Consider the following 14,496-nt stretch of genomic DNA (forward strand, 5'->3'; position numbering starts at 1 on the left):
TGTTCCCTAAAAGGCATTAAAAGGACAAGTTTTGGCTAACTTTTTGGTTGATCATCCATGTCAAATAGAAAGCCAAGAGATAATGGAACTTGGCACAATTGATGTTGTGGTTCGATGGATCGAAAGCCAATAGTCTAGTTAGAATTGGTATTGTAATTAAGTCACCACAAGGGGTAGAAACCATACATGGTTTCAGAATTGATGAAACTACTTGTTTCAACAACTAAGCTGAGTATGAAGCTTTGGTAATGGGACTTGAGTTACTTATTGGATTACAGCTTCATGCAGTTAATATATTTGGAGATTCCTAATTGGTAATTAACTAAGTAAAAGGAATTTTTAAATGTCAAAGTGCAAGCATGTTACCATATTATATTGTTACATTACATCTGCTTTCTTAGTTTCAAATAACAAATTTGACTTATATCCAAAGATTCATGAATCATAGAGCTAATGATGTAGCTTAGAGGGCTTCGAATTTCAAAAGAAGGGATGACACTTAAATGGATATAAGCTAAGCAATATATCAGAAGCTAATACCACCTCTGGCTAAAAGGGGTGTCATAGTGGAAGTTAATCAAAATAATTTAGAAGGGCATGATTGGAGATAACCAATCATTAAATATTTAACTAGTCCTTCTTCGAAGGCTAGCAAAAGGCTTAAATTAAAATCAATGCAATTTATAGTGTATAGGAATGCCCTCTACAAAAGGGGAGCAGATGGGCTGCTATTGGAATGTCTAGGGCCAAAAGAGACATTGACTGCCATGGTTGAGGTACATGAAGGCATTTGTGGTGCCCATCAACTTGGTGTGAAGATGAGGTGGTTGCTTTGAAGGCATTCTTATTATTGGCCAACCATCCTTAAGGATTGTATAGAGTATGCAAAGGGTTGCCAGGCATGCCAGAAGCACGGCATGATAAGACATGTGCTAGTGACTGATTTGTATGCAGTAGTGAAGCCTTGGCTATTTAGAGGATGGGTAATGGATATGATAGGGGAAATGGATTTTAGCTTTGTCAGAATTCCACTTGGAATATGTTCCCCAAAAGGCATTAAAAGGACAGGTTTTGGCTGATCATCCATGTCAAATAGAAAGCCAAGAGATAATGGAACTTGGCACAATTGATGTTGTGGTCTGATGGATCGAAAACCAATAGTCTAGTTGGAATTGGTATTGTAATTAAGTCACCACAAGGGGTAGAAACCATACATGGTTTCAGAATTGATGAAACTACTTGTTTCAACAACCAAGCTGAGTATGAAGCTTTGGTAATGGGACTTGAGTTACTTATTGGATTACAGGCTCATGCAGTTGATATATTTGGAGATTCCCAATTGGTAATCAACTAAGTAAAAGGAGTTTTTAAATGTTAAAGTGCAAGCATGTTACCATATTATATTATAACATTACATCTAATTTCTTAGTTTCAAATAACAAATTTGACTTCTATCACAAGATTCATGAATCATAGAGCTAATGATATAGTTCAGAGGGCTTCGAATTTCAAAAAAATGGATGACACTTAAATGGACATAAGCTAAGCAACATATTAGAAGCTAATACCACCTCTGGCTAAAAAGGGTGTCATAGTGGAAGTTAATCAAAATGATTTTCGAAGGGCATGATTGGAGACAACCAATCATTCAATATTTAACTGGTTCCTTCTTCGAAGGCTAGCAAAAGGCTTAAATTGCAATCAATGCAATTTATAGTGTATAGGCATGCCCTCTACAAAAAGGGAGCAGATGGGCTGCTATTGGAATGTCTAGGGCCAAAAGAGGCATTGACTACCATGGTTGAGGTACATAAAGGCATTTGTGGTGCCCATCAACGTGGTGTGAAGATGAGGTGGTTGCTTTGAAGGCATTCTTGTTATTGGCCAACCATCCTTAAGGATTGTATAGAGTATGCAACGGGTTGCTAGGCATGCCAGAAGCACGACATGATAAGACATATGCTAGTGACTGATTTGTATGCAGTAGTGAAGCTTTGGCTATTTAGAGGATGGGCGATGGATATGATAGGGAAAATATATCCACCCTCTTCGAAGCAGCATTGTTTTATTTTAATGGCCGCAGATTATTTCACTAAGCGGGTTGAAGCTAAGCCTTATAAGGCTGTAGATCAGTTTGAAGTAATTGACTTTATCAAAGAGTTAATCCATAGGTTTGGTATCCTACAGACTACAACTGTGGATAATGAAACTGTATTTGATGGAAAGATGGTAAAATCCTTCATAGCAGAATTCAGAGTTAGTCTTATTAATTCTACTCCTTATTATGCATAAGCAAATGGTCAAGCTGAATCATCTAACAAGTCTTTGAAAAAGGGAATACAAAGAGTTATGGAAGACAATCTTAGGGATTGTCATAATTTGTTGTTGGATGTGTTATGGGCTTATAGGACTTCTCCAAGGTCAAGTACATGAATCAACCCTTATGCCCTAGTGTATAGGCATGATGCAGTATTGTCTGTGAAAATTAGCATCAAATCCTCGAGAGTAAAATACCAAGACCAATTAACTACTAAGCAATATCATCAGGGCATGTTCTTGGAGTTAGAGAATATGGATGAGGCTAAAAATTTGGCATTAAATAATATCCTTTTCCAAAAGAAAAAGACAGCCAAGAGCTATAATAAAAAAGTCAAGCACATTAGCTTTGATGAAGGTGATTTGTTATGGAAGACAATACTTCCTATAGGAATTAAAAGCCATAAATTTGGCAAATGGTCACCTACTTGGGAGGGACCATACCAAATTCATAGAGTCCTGCCTGGGGGAGCCTACGATCTGAGAAATCTAAATGGTTATGTGCATCCCAAGAAAATCAATGGCAGATATTTGAAGCCTTATTATCCAACTGTGTGGAAAACACAAGGAGTGTAAGAAGTGCTAAGTAAGAATAATGAAAGAGCATAGAACACTTAAATTGATAATAAGGAGTTTTATTTCATAAAAATTTCAATACATCATGCCACAGTTTGGCCCAAAAATCTGTACAATGCTTCAATTGTTATGTTACGATCAGTTCTTTACTTTTTAGAGTTGGGAATAATTGAATTGCTAAAGTCATTTCCTGTCTACGATTGGATAGTCTCTGGTTGGTGTAATGCAGCTTCTCAGCATTGTGCTCTAGTGCTAGATTCACTACTACCAATTCTTTATTCAATTCTACTTTCATTTGTAGCAGTTGAGCTTGAAGATGGGAAGCATAAGAGTGTTGTCCCTTTAAGTCGAATACCTCATAATGAATCTGGGAGACAAATTCTTTATCTTTGAATAGTACCTCTTCTGCAGCCTTAGCTATTTGGCATATGTTGATGTAGAAGTCAATGGTAGCTGCTGTCTGAGATAGGTAGCTCCTGAAAGCCATATTGGACTACTCAAACACTTTGTAACACTTCAGGAAACTCTTCTTGATGTAGGGTTTTTGCAGAGCTACAAATGGAATCCCGGAGAAGGACTTCAGCAGATCCAAGCAAATGCCCAAATCCACTTGAGGTAAAAAGAGTTCAGCATCAGTGGCAGAGTTCTCAATGATCTCCAACAAAGAATCAGCTAGGCTCAATGTCTCGGCTTCACTGTTGGTAGATAAAGATAGTGCAAAGTTGTCAAACAGACTAGCCAACCGAGCTTCGAAGACATTCATCTCCTCCTCAGAAAGTAGTATTGTTAGGGGAATCATCAGTTGATGGAAGAGTTGGAAGCATTGGCATAGCCAAAAAAATGGAAGCTTTTTTAGTTGTATCTATTGTCTTGGCTACCAACAAGTCAAGGGATGAGGGACCGGAGCTGGATGGTAGAAAGAAGTTAGTGAGCTGCCAGTATCATCTTTAAAGCCAACTGCTGCTGGAAGGGGAGTGACAATTAGAGTGCTTTTAGTAGTTAGAAAGATGGCCAAGACTCTAGAAGGAGTAGGCTCGGATGAGGCAATGGATATCAATGGCAAATAGGAAGATAAGCTAGGGGATAAGGAAGATAGAATGCTTTGCCTTAAGGAGAAAAGGGAAAAAGGTATGGGAAGTGTAGAAGAGGGGAGTGGAAGTAATCTTTAAAGAGCTGTTACACTCCATGGTAGTTTAGGACTAACCTTTCCTTTTCCGTTTAAAGCTGCCTTTAGTTATGAAGAAGTCGAGAAGAGCCCCTCATCCATAGTCAAGGTAGAAGAAGCTAGTATCGAAAAAGAGGGGCTGGACTAGCTACTGTTGCATTTCAGAAAACAAAGAGAAAAAATATTAAATTTATGCTAAGTCTTGGAAAAGAATATTGTCAACAGGGACTGAGGAAAATTACCAGCTTCAATGGTTGTAATGGTTATGGTTGGAAAACTGCAAAGGGTATAATGCTCAGTAGTTTTACTCTTCATCGTAGTCTCTTTTTGTATTGCATCAGCAGCAGTAACTTTTTCCCTTAAAATTTGTTGCTGCTTCCATTTTTCGGACTTCTTAAATACAAAAATTTCTTTGCTCTGTTCCTTCTCCACTGCTCTGATAGATGCCTCATGAGTGGAGTCCATGATAAGCTTACCAGAGGAGAAGGTCTTCTTCTTCCTTTTCAGTGGAGCTTCTTGAGGATGTTCAAGGCTTGAGTCCTCTAAGGAGGATCCTCCTGTGAAGCTGTTGTACCAAATATTGAGGCTATAAGTAAAATATACAAGGCATCATAAAAGGAAAGGGACAAAAGGAGACAAAGTGTGTACCTTTCTTCAAAGTAGCCCTAGTGACTCTAAGAGGAGGAGATGAGGTAGCAGGAGCAGGAATTGGGGCAGCAAGAGCAGTGGAGGAGGTGATGGTGATTCCAGTATCCTTAGGTTTGACTTTAGAGGGCACATCTAGCCCTTCTAGTAGATCCTTTGAGGAAATAGCCAAATGCACCTCCATGTTGGCTGTCCACCAATTTTGATATCTCTTTAGTGCATTGCCCTAAGGGATGAACTGAGAGGATTCAAATTCATCCAAGTCTATTATCAGTTTGAGGGTTGCTTCATCCAACCTGGTTTTGGGCACCTTTAGCTCTCTGATTGTAAGATCTGAATTAGAGAGACTGCAGAAAGGGACAAGAATCTCCTGATTAAGCCCAAATTACCTAGCAAATTGTAAGGGGCAATAAGTCTCAGAGATGCACTTTGAAACGCTCGGGGGTTCAAAGTGCCAATAAATAGCTCCCTTGGAAGCAGAATAAAGGCCCACATATCTTTGTGCAAGGGCCTGGAGCATTTCTTATCAGCCAAGAAGGTCCTCAACCAGGCTGGCCCTGTGTTAGCTTCGAAAGGGCAGAAGAAGGTGGAAAGAGGAGAAATTGGAAGTAGATAGAAGAAGGTGAAGTAATAAGCGAAGCTCGAAGGATAGAGAAAAACCCTGGCATATTTTTCTCCATAGGTAGTATGGCCTTGCACTAAGAATCTAAAACACATGGAGTGTAAATCAGTAAAATATACAAAAAAATCAGAGCTACAATACCCAGATTGGACCTCCTTGATTAACGTCCAGAGGTTTCTCACAACATTGGGAACATGCTCTATAAACGTGGCCTAAAACATAAGGAGCCAAGGCTATCTTCTTCTTCTTCTTCGAAGCAAGAGCCTTGGCAAGAGAGGCAAACTCAGGCATGATCCGCTAAGATGAGGTACAAAGAAGGAATTTACATAGCCAGTATAGAATAAATGAAAAGAACTCTCAATCAGTCACAAGAACTTTCTTCTTGTTCTCAGTCTTTACAAAATCACTGAAACAAGAGTTCAAAGATGGAATGGTGAAACTGATTGGAGGATTTGGATAATTTGAAGTGAAAGGATCACTAATTGGTGAAAGCCCTAAGAGATAGCAGATATCAAGGATAGTGGGAGACATCATACCACATCGAAATTGAAAGAAATTAAAAGCTGAGTTCCAAAAACAAAGAGCAGCAGGAATCAAAAAGGGATCTTCAGGGATAATGAACCTAGAGAGACGAAGAGTATCGAGGATATAGAGCTCCTACAAGTCCCATTCTTTGGTAGGGACAACTCTGTCTTATAATTCCTCTAATTCTATCCTTAATATGGGCCAGCAGCGATGAGGTCGGTTCATCCTCCAGCTCCCTAAGTCAGGGCCCCCCTCGTAAAGGAGGTAGTGATCCTCTAAATGAGGATACAAAGTAGGAAGCAGGGCAGGGGCCTCTCTGAAGATATGTCTAATGATGTACTCTCCTTGAGTGTGGTAACGGAGATCAAAGATACGCCCATCAATGGTAGTTGGTTCACCAGCCTTGTACTTGTCTATCTCCTCATTGAGACACCTCCTCAAAGCCACAGACGGGCTCACACATTCAACAACTGGTACTTTTAAGGAAAAATAAGCTATTTAGGGAGAGGGTGTATAGAGTGGACAGGAGAAGGGCAAGAACTTGAAGAATTTGAAGTTGAAAGCAATAGGAGTGAAAGGGAACTATTGGATAAATGAATAGGTAAGACCACGAGAAATGGGGGTTTTAAACCTTTCTGTCCAAAATTACCCATTCAGCCTAACGGGTCGAGTAGACCCAAGTTAATTAAATTGGGTATTTTGGACCTATGTGGGGTTTAAGGCCTTTATTTAGAGCAAAATGAGTCCTGAAAGCCCTTCATTTAGAGCAAAATGGGTCCTGAAAGCATAACAAAGGGAGTTCCCTTCAAAAGCATCACTCAGAGGGGAAAATAAATTTCAAATGTTCAGCTTGGCTTCGAAATAAGTGATTGGCTTCGAAGCCAGTTTTTCCCAGAATCTTTAAACCTATGCCTTAAAAACTCAAGTGTAGTTAGGGCTTGTTTACTTCGAAGGTTTCAAGAGTTTGCTTTTATGTTGTCCATGAAAGGCAATTTCCTTCGAAAGAGCTTTTTGTGAGTATTCTTTGAGTAGAGTATAGTTCTTGCTTGACCTATTCTGGATTTTGAAATAAGTAAGCACAAACAGTGTGAAAATTCCAAAGGTCAAAAGACTAACCCATTACATTGAAGTACTTTCTGGGACTTTTCTATTAAGACAAATCCTTTCGAAGACAAATATTGTCACTCTTAAGATAAAATCCATGCTTCGAAACATCTAAATTACACTTCGAAAAAAGATTGATTAATTTGAAGTTGGTATTTACGCGGATTATATGAATAAAATGAGGAATAAGGCCATATTAACCATGCAATTGGAATGTGAAAAACCCAATTTTATTGACAAAACATTTACATTGGAAAAACTTACTTGGTGACATTTTCAATTTCATAAAAGTAGGGAATGGACAAAGTCACAAGATCATGAAACTTTGACCAGCAAAATTCAATAAATACATATTCCTTTTCTAGCCTTGCTTTTATCATATCTAAATTTGGTTTATCTAATTGACGAGCCCTTATTTGGAAGAAGAGTTACTAGGCCTTCATTTCTAACTCTGTTTGCTTAAGAGCTTTCTCCACTTCATCCATCTCTCCCATGCTACCCATATCGGCATCTTTTCCATACTCTGAATCTTGATTCTTGAAATCCTCATACTTCTCAAGAAGATTCTCTACCTTATACTGGGTTTGTATGTGAGCTGTAGAGGTCTCCTCTAGTGACGCACTACCAGTAGAAGCATTTTTGTGTCAGTTGAGCAGTAGGGGAAACTAGTCCAGGAAAGTGTAAGCTCTGTTTGGGCCACAGAGTTGAGAATGTGGCTTCGAGAGACAATATCACAAGCCCATAAAAGGTTCTTGTGAAGGGTGTCATCTCAAAGGACTTTGAAGGATAAGTGAGAAAAAGCAGGAAGCAAAGTCTGGGCTCTATACTGCTGATAAGCAATTGAAGGAATTGAAGCTTGATAGGGAGCAAAATGCTGGTTTTCGAAGAGGGTGAGCTTCAATTCCTCAATCCAATTAGAATTAAGAGGCAGGGAAGGAGCAGTTGGGTCCCCTCCAAATAAGGGAGGAAACTGGGGCTCATTCACACACTCCAGCCAGTCAGAGGAGCAAAGTTTTGCTTTCTTGGCTAAAAGTGGAGGGTTGATTCCCAAAACTTCAATGGGGTGCAGGGTTTTTCACATTATTCTAGTCGGCAAGGTAGAGGTATACCATGCCGAAAGCAAGTGAGACTGCGAAGACGGTCGAAAAGAACATATGGGTAAACTACAGAACTGCGCATAAAGGGAAGAATTGCAATGGGGTCATCAAATTCAGGAAATCTATAGTGAATTCACTCCCTTGTTTGAGGTTGAAAGGGTGTAGACCAACTACCCCAACTAGTAGTTCTAGTAGAAGAAGAGGAAATAGCCTTGTCCTATGCAGAGGGTTTCTGAGCAGAAGAGCTTCCAAGATCCATTTTGGCAAGTTCCTGGTCCAGAGTCTCGTATTTTGCAAAAGCTTTGATAACTTGTATAAATGGAGGCGGATAAATGTGGCCAATAAATGCATGAAGGTTCTTTCGATATTAATCATCATTATTCAAGAACTCTTCATATGCTTGACCAATGAAAGAGTTTGTTTGGTTAGCCATCAGAGGAGTATAAGTCCTTTCGTGTACACAGGTAGTGGAGGCAATTCAAGCACTAGGAAGAATTTAATGAAGTTCAGTGTTCCATTGCCTAGAGACAGTTATACTTGCAGGTCAAATACATTCCATGCACATCCTAGGACATGGGGGAAGCACACTAATCCACTAATATTACCAAGTATTGGTTATATTAGTGCGAGGGGTATTATTGGTTACATATTTTATATCATCCATTCACAGCTTAACATGTGGCTCATAAAGGGTAATATTGGGAGTTAATACAAGTCTCCTATCAACAATAAACACGTGGCAGTTCATATTGGTAATAATGGATCTGCGCAGGATTGGAGCAGTTAGAGGCGCAAGATAATGTGGCCTAACGGTTACTCACAATTCAAATTCAAATTCAAGAGGGAAGCCCAATTGCAAGAATGACGTAGTGGGAGCAAACTGTTCAAGGCCATGACTAGTGATCGTGGAAGGGCATTTCAATGGTTAGAAGCTCACTTCGACGATTACCATTAGAGAGTATAAATAGAAGAGAAGGCCAACAGAAGAACCCCAGAATCGAATCCAGAAAACTAGTTGTTTACTTTATATTTTTCTTTCCAGTTTTTACATTTTGTGTTCTTCAATTCCTGTACTGCACTTCAATTCTTAAGAGTAGTTCCAAGTAGTCTACTGTTGTAGAAACCTTCGAGGCTGTGCTAAGATATCATTGTAAGTTCATATCGTTTAATGAAATTCAGTTCATAAAATTGTTTTTATCTATTGTTATCTTCAATATCTTTAACTTTCTCCTATGCAAAGGCCACAAGTAAAAGTCCTCTTTATTGAGGCTGAAAGAACTTCAACACAATCGTCTGATAATTGGTTGGCAACTAAACTTTTTGTAAGGACTTATTGATCTTTGCTAGCACGCTTAAAATTACATTATTAACCTTTAAAAGTCAAAAAAGCCAACAGGAAGGCTAATGGGTTTAGGATTTAAAACTCAAAAAGGGTGGAAGGACATTATAGGATGAGTTCTATTTTCAAATTGATTAGTTATTAGATTTCAAATAAAATGTTGCAATAGTTATTTATTTTCAAAACAACCCATGCTGTTGCGAAATTCTGTTTTTCCGCTTTCCTTCTGTTGGTTTGCTTCATTTTTCCTATGTAAATGTTAACTTAAGCTCCCTCTTCTTACTGTCATGACCCAAACCCACCCCTAAAGGTTTAGTGTCGTAACCGGCCAGTAATCCTAAGATTACCTATGGCCTCTTAACAGATTAGTAAATTAAGGGGCTAGCGGAAGTAAATATCAAAAATAATATAATCGTCTAATGAGCTGTGTTGACTTATATGAGACAAAAACTTTAATATACATTTATATACATATATCACAACAACATCATTCTTACGCCAACCATATACATATGAAACAAAAAGGGACTTAGCCCTAAATACAAAATAAACAAAAGACAAAAAGAGCTTAAAACTGATCACAACACTTGATCACGGAACTCATCCGCAAAAGACTTTTAGGAACCTCCACATGAGGCACTTAGGATGGCCAACAAAACGAAAGTCTAGACAGGTGCCATCAGGCTCGGTCTAGCATTCGCTCACCTACATATATATATATATATATATATAAATAGTGAGGTAAAGCCCAGTGAATAACATTAGGATAAAGAGGTTAGTGAACGAATTCCAAACGTTTCATATTCATAAAAAAGATCTTAACATAATCATTCTCATATATGAACATAATAACGGTACGTCTAACAAAACATATCATATTGTCTTCTGACTAGAGTAATGGGTTCCGGACACCGATTATCAAACATAACACCACTTTGTTAAGTGACTAGCGAGATCTCATAATCACATATATGTCATAGATCTGCATTAACATGTTGTTCCCCATGACTGGGGACTTTCTTTGGATGCCTTAGTAGATTCAAATAAGACATTCGTTCACATTAACAATATAACTTTTCAGAAATCATCATAACTTATCGATTAACATTTTGAACATAATTCATATGAACATATTTTTACAATAACATTACTCACAGTGGGCTTCCAGAAATAGTTGATTGGTCTCCAAATCTCAACCTACAATCACAAACTTACATAGCACAAAACATGTCTCATCATTCCACATTCATATTGCCATCATGGCTTAGCTTTCCTTACATTAGCTTTTTATTTTTCATATCACATTGCTTGTATACATTGAAACACACTTTCTGGATACACTTGACTTATTACATTTCTTTCTTAGTGTGTTTTTAATTCATATCCTTATTCTGATGGCTTAACCATGGCTTAAGAATGCCTAGGATACAATGTGGATGCAATCATGCTCTTTGAAAACACTTTGCAAAATGTCAGAAATAGGGTAGTTTGCTCGAGCGAACCCCTTGGTCTGTAAAAGTATTGGATGCTTAAAATCTAGGCTTGAGCCAACTTTTGGTCGCTCGAGCCATGTACCTTGAAAATGTGAGTTCGCTCAAGCGAAGCTTTCGTCGCTCAAGCCAACTACCATGACTGCAAAAGTACTAGGAGCTTAGAAAATTTGCTTGAGCGCACACTCGATCACTCAAGCGGTATACAGATTTTCTAGGTTTTCCATAACAGAGTTTGAGCTCCAAAAATGCAATTTCAAAGCCTTGGGCCATGTATGGCTTGTTCAAAAGCACATATTAACTTTGGAAAACATTTATACATGACCTCTCAAAAACCATTTGCTCAAACTCACTTTAAATTCACCAAAATTGAACCCAAAACTCATGCATGTAAGGTATATAAACTCTTTTCTCAAAACAAGCCCATGAATTTAACAATTTGAGTTCAAAAGCCCATACATGTACAAAATCCTTTTCCAAAACATGAATTTGGGAGTCAACACATGATGGATAAAACATGTAAGTACCAATTAGCTCACAAATCAACATGGATGCTAGGATACAACTTTAACATGGCAAAACTTCATATACTCATGCGTGCATGTATGGAATTGACCTTAATTCTCACAATCTTAGCTTAATTATCAAACTACATGCACATGGTCAAGTATAATCCATGAACACAACCCCAAAACACATCATCTAAAAAGAATTAAAAGGTAAATTCTTACCTAGAGGCTTCAAACACTCTAGTTCTAGCACAAACTTGGCCAACTCTAGTTGAATCTTCAAGAACCCTTCAATCTTCCACTTTCTCTCTCTAGAAATAAACTCACTCTCTCTCTAAGATGCTCTCTCAGATTTGGAAGCTTAAAATGTTGAAGAGATGAGCTCAAAATGAGCTTAGAACTCATGTATATATATATATAGCTAAGGTGGCTTATAACAATAATTAGAACATTAAACCAATTAAATATAACTTAATTTATCAAACTGAATCAATTTTTAATTAAACATACCAAAGTGTTCTAAATATTCTAAATAACTAATTGTAGATACCCCATTTTTGACTGACCTTAAGACTCAGACATCATCGTTTGTGCGCGCAATGATTGTGCATGTTTGTGCCCGTTTTAAGTGCCCGAAGTTCTCGGCTGACCTTGTCTTTGAGCCTCTAAACCCTCTGTGTTTTGGCCTTGTTTTTGGGCCAAATCTTGGTGCCTCTTTCCTAGAGGGGAGAAGGCCCTGCCGGCCATTTTTGGCATTTGTCAGCCACTTTTTCTCCTTGCCAGCCGCTTGAAGTGGTCGATCAGCTAGGAGAGGTGGCCGGTCGGCCACTTGAAGTGGCCGGCGGCCAATTTTCTCTTTCTTCAGATATTTTTAGATCTTTTGAGCCAGCTATTGGGCACTGAGGCTCACATCCATACACGTGTATGGAGGGATTGAGACCAAACTTTTGGCTTGACCCTCTATATAAGGGGAGGTCCCTCCCCCTAATTTGAGGTTCAAAAAATTTTAGAAGTAAAATTTTACTCTTTCTCTAGAATTCTCTCTCTCTCTCTCTCCCTCTGTCTCTCTCTCTCTCTCTATATATATATATTGTTCTCGAAAGTGAGCTTTCTTTGCATTTTTACACATAACCTCTTAGCCAACTTAGACTACCTTGTTGCTGAGGTGCTTGAGGATCTTATTTGGGCTGTTGAAGATTGGTTTTTGGCTCAGAAGTTGTTTCTTTGCTGTTGTGCTTCAAGGGTAAGGCTTTACCCTCTTTAAAGCTTTATTTAGTTGCTAGTTTGGGCCACCTTTGCATACTGTTTTGGCCTAGTTGTCGACTACAAAAACCTCTATTTTTAAGTGTTTAAAATGTTGGTTTGAGTCCTTTTTGGAGTTGGGGGTGGTCCACGCTCTTTTATTGCTTATTTGCTAAGCTTTGTTCCTTTCTTTAAAGCCTTTAAAACAATCTTTTTTTGGCCTTTTAACCACTGAATTCCAAAGGAATTTCAGTGTTAGAAACTTGGTTTTGAGGTCCCAAATAGGAGGGGGTGGCCTCCCCTCCTTGTGTTTTGTTTGCATGTGTTCATAGCCTAATAGGTGAGCATGATTTTCTCCCTTTTTGGGACTCCATTTGAGCATGTTTTTGAGCTTATTTTAACATTTTATAACTTTGTTTTTGGCTAGTTAGAGCACCCCTCATTTGCTTCTTACACTTGTAGTGTAATCATGCTTAATAGCCTTGAATGCCTAATGAGTTAGTCCATCATCCTAGCATGTATTAGCTCTACTCCAGCATGTTTTTGGCCATTATTTAACATGCTTTAACTTTGTTTGAAGTGGTCTTGGCCCTTTGAGGCTTGTTATGCATGGTTGTAGTATAAAGAGCCTTGACTAGCTTTGAGTTTTGAAGCCTTTAACATGTTGTGTATGTGATGATTGCATGTTTTGGCATCATTTAGCATGTAATTTTAGTGTATATAGTGTAGTCACACTATCACATACTTCAATTCTTCATTGTGTTTGAGAGTTGAGCCTTATGCCTTGCTTGCGAGTCAACATGTGCACATGATTTTCCACTCTTTTGTGCCTTAATTTCAGCATGTTTTGGTTATTATTTTGGCCTGATTAAGCTCTATCCAGAGCTGGTTTAGTCACTTGAGCTTGATATTGCATGCCTCTAGTGTAATGCTCTTTACTAGCTTTAATGCTTTTGGCCCTTAACATGTTGTGTATGTGTTCTTGCATGTTGTTACATTATTTTTCATGCCATTTCAGTGCTGAAATACATGCCATCTTCCTCCATGCTTCACTTTGGAATTTTCTTTGAAATTGGTCTTAAGCCCTTTGTTGGCTTGAGCATGGAATTGAGGCTCTCATGCCTAATGGTTTTAGACTTCTTTCATGCTCAAGATGCTCGTGGCTTAGGCCATCTTTCCCATTAGAGGACTTTCACATTGGACTTAATCGGTTAAAGGATTAATTGATAATTTAAAATGTGTAAACAAAATTGAATCAAGTAAAACATGACTAAGATAAGCATGTTACTTGCATTGCATGTGTTTGGATCAAACGTTAATCTAAACACAAGAAATGTGGGACGTTTCATACTCAAAGTGATAAAACGTGTCACGTTTCTTGGTCGCCATCGCCCTTGATCATGCATGATAGGGTGATGGCCGTTTGAGTCTTATATGTGCATTCATTGAGCTTGTACAAGCTTGGTTCTTTGGCCATCATGCATTGAGATGCTTGGTTGATGGCTTGAGAGTTGAGTGCCACTCTCCTTTGAGCTTGAGACATGATGAGAAGAGTGACAGTGCCTACATTTTCTTGCAAATACATTGATGTGCCTCTGTTGTTCTCTATTACAGCAAAACCAGGAGTTTGGGAAAGGAACTAGCCGACCGGCCAGTGCCAGCCACTTCTGGTAGCCAACCGGCCACCAGTCAATTTTTGTGCAGAAATGATCCTGTTTTGGAGCAGAAATAGTGTGGAGTTTGGTTCAATGTTCAAAAACCAAGGCGAGTGCAAACAGAGGCAATTGACGGCAAAGCAATGGATTTCCGAGCAGACGCCAACCGAGCATGCATGTCTCCCTCGCTCGCGAGGCCATCTTCTCTCTA

The sequence above is a fragment of the Camellia sinensis genome, chromosome 6 (assembly GCF_055761805.1).
Source record: "Camellia sinensis isolate YWXY chromosome 6, ASM5576180v1, whole genome shotgun sequence".
NCBI lineage: Eukaryota > Viridiplantae > Streptophyta > Magnoliopsida > Ericales > Theaceae > Camellia > Camellia sinensis.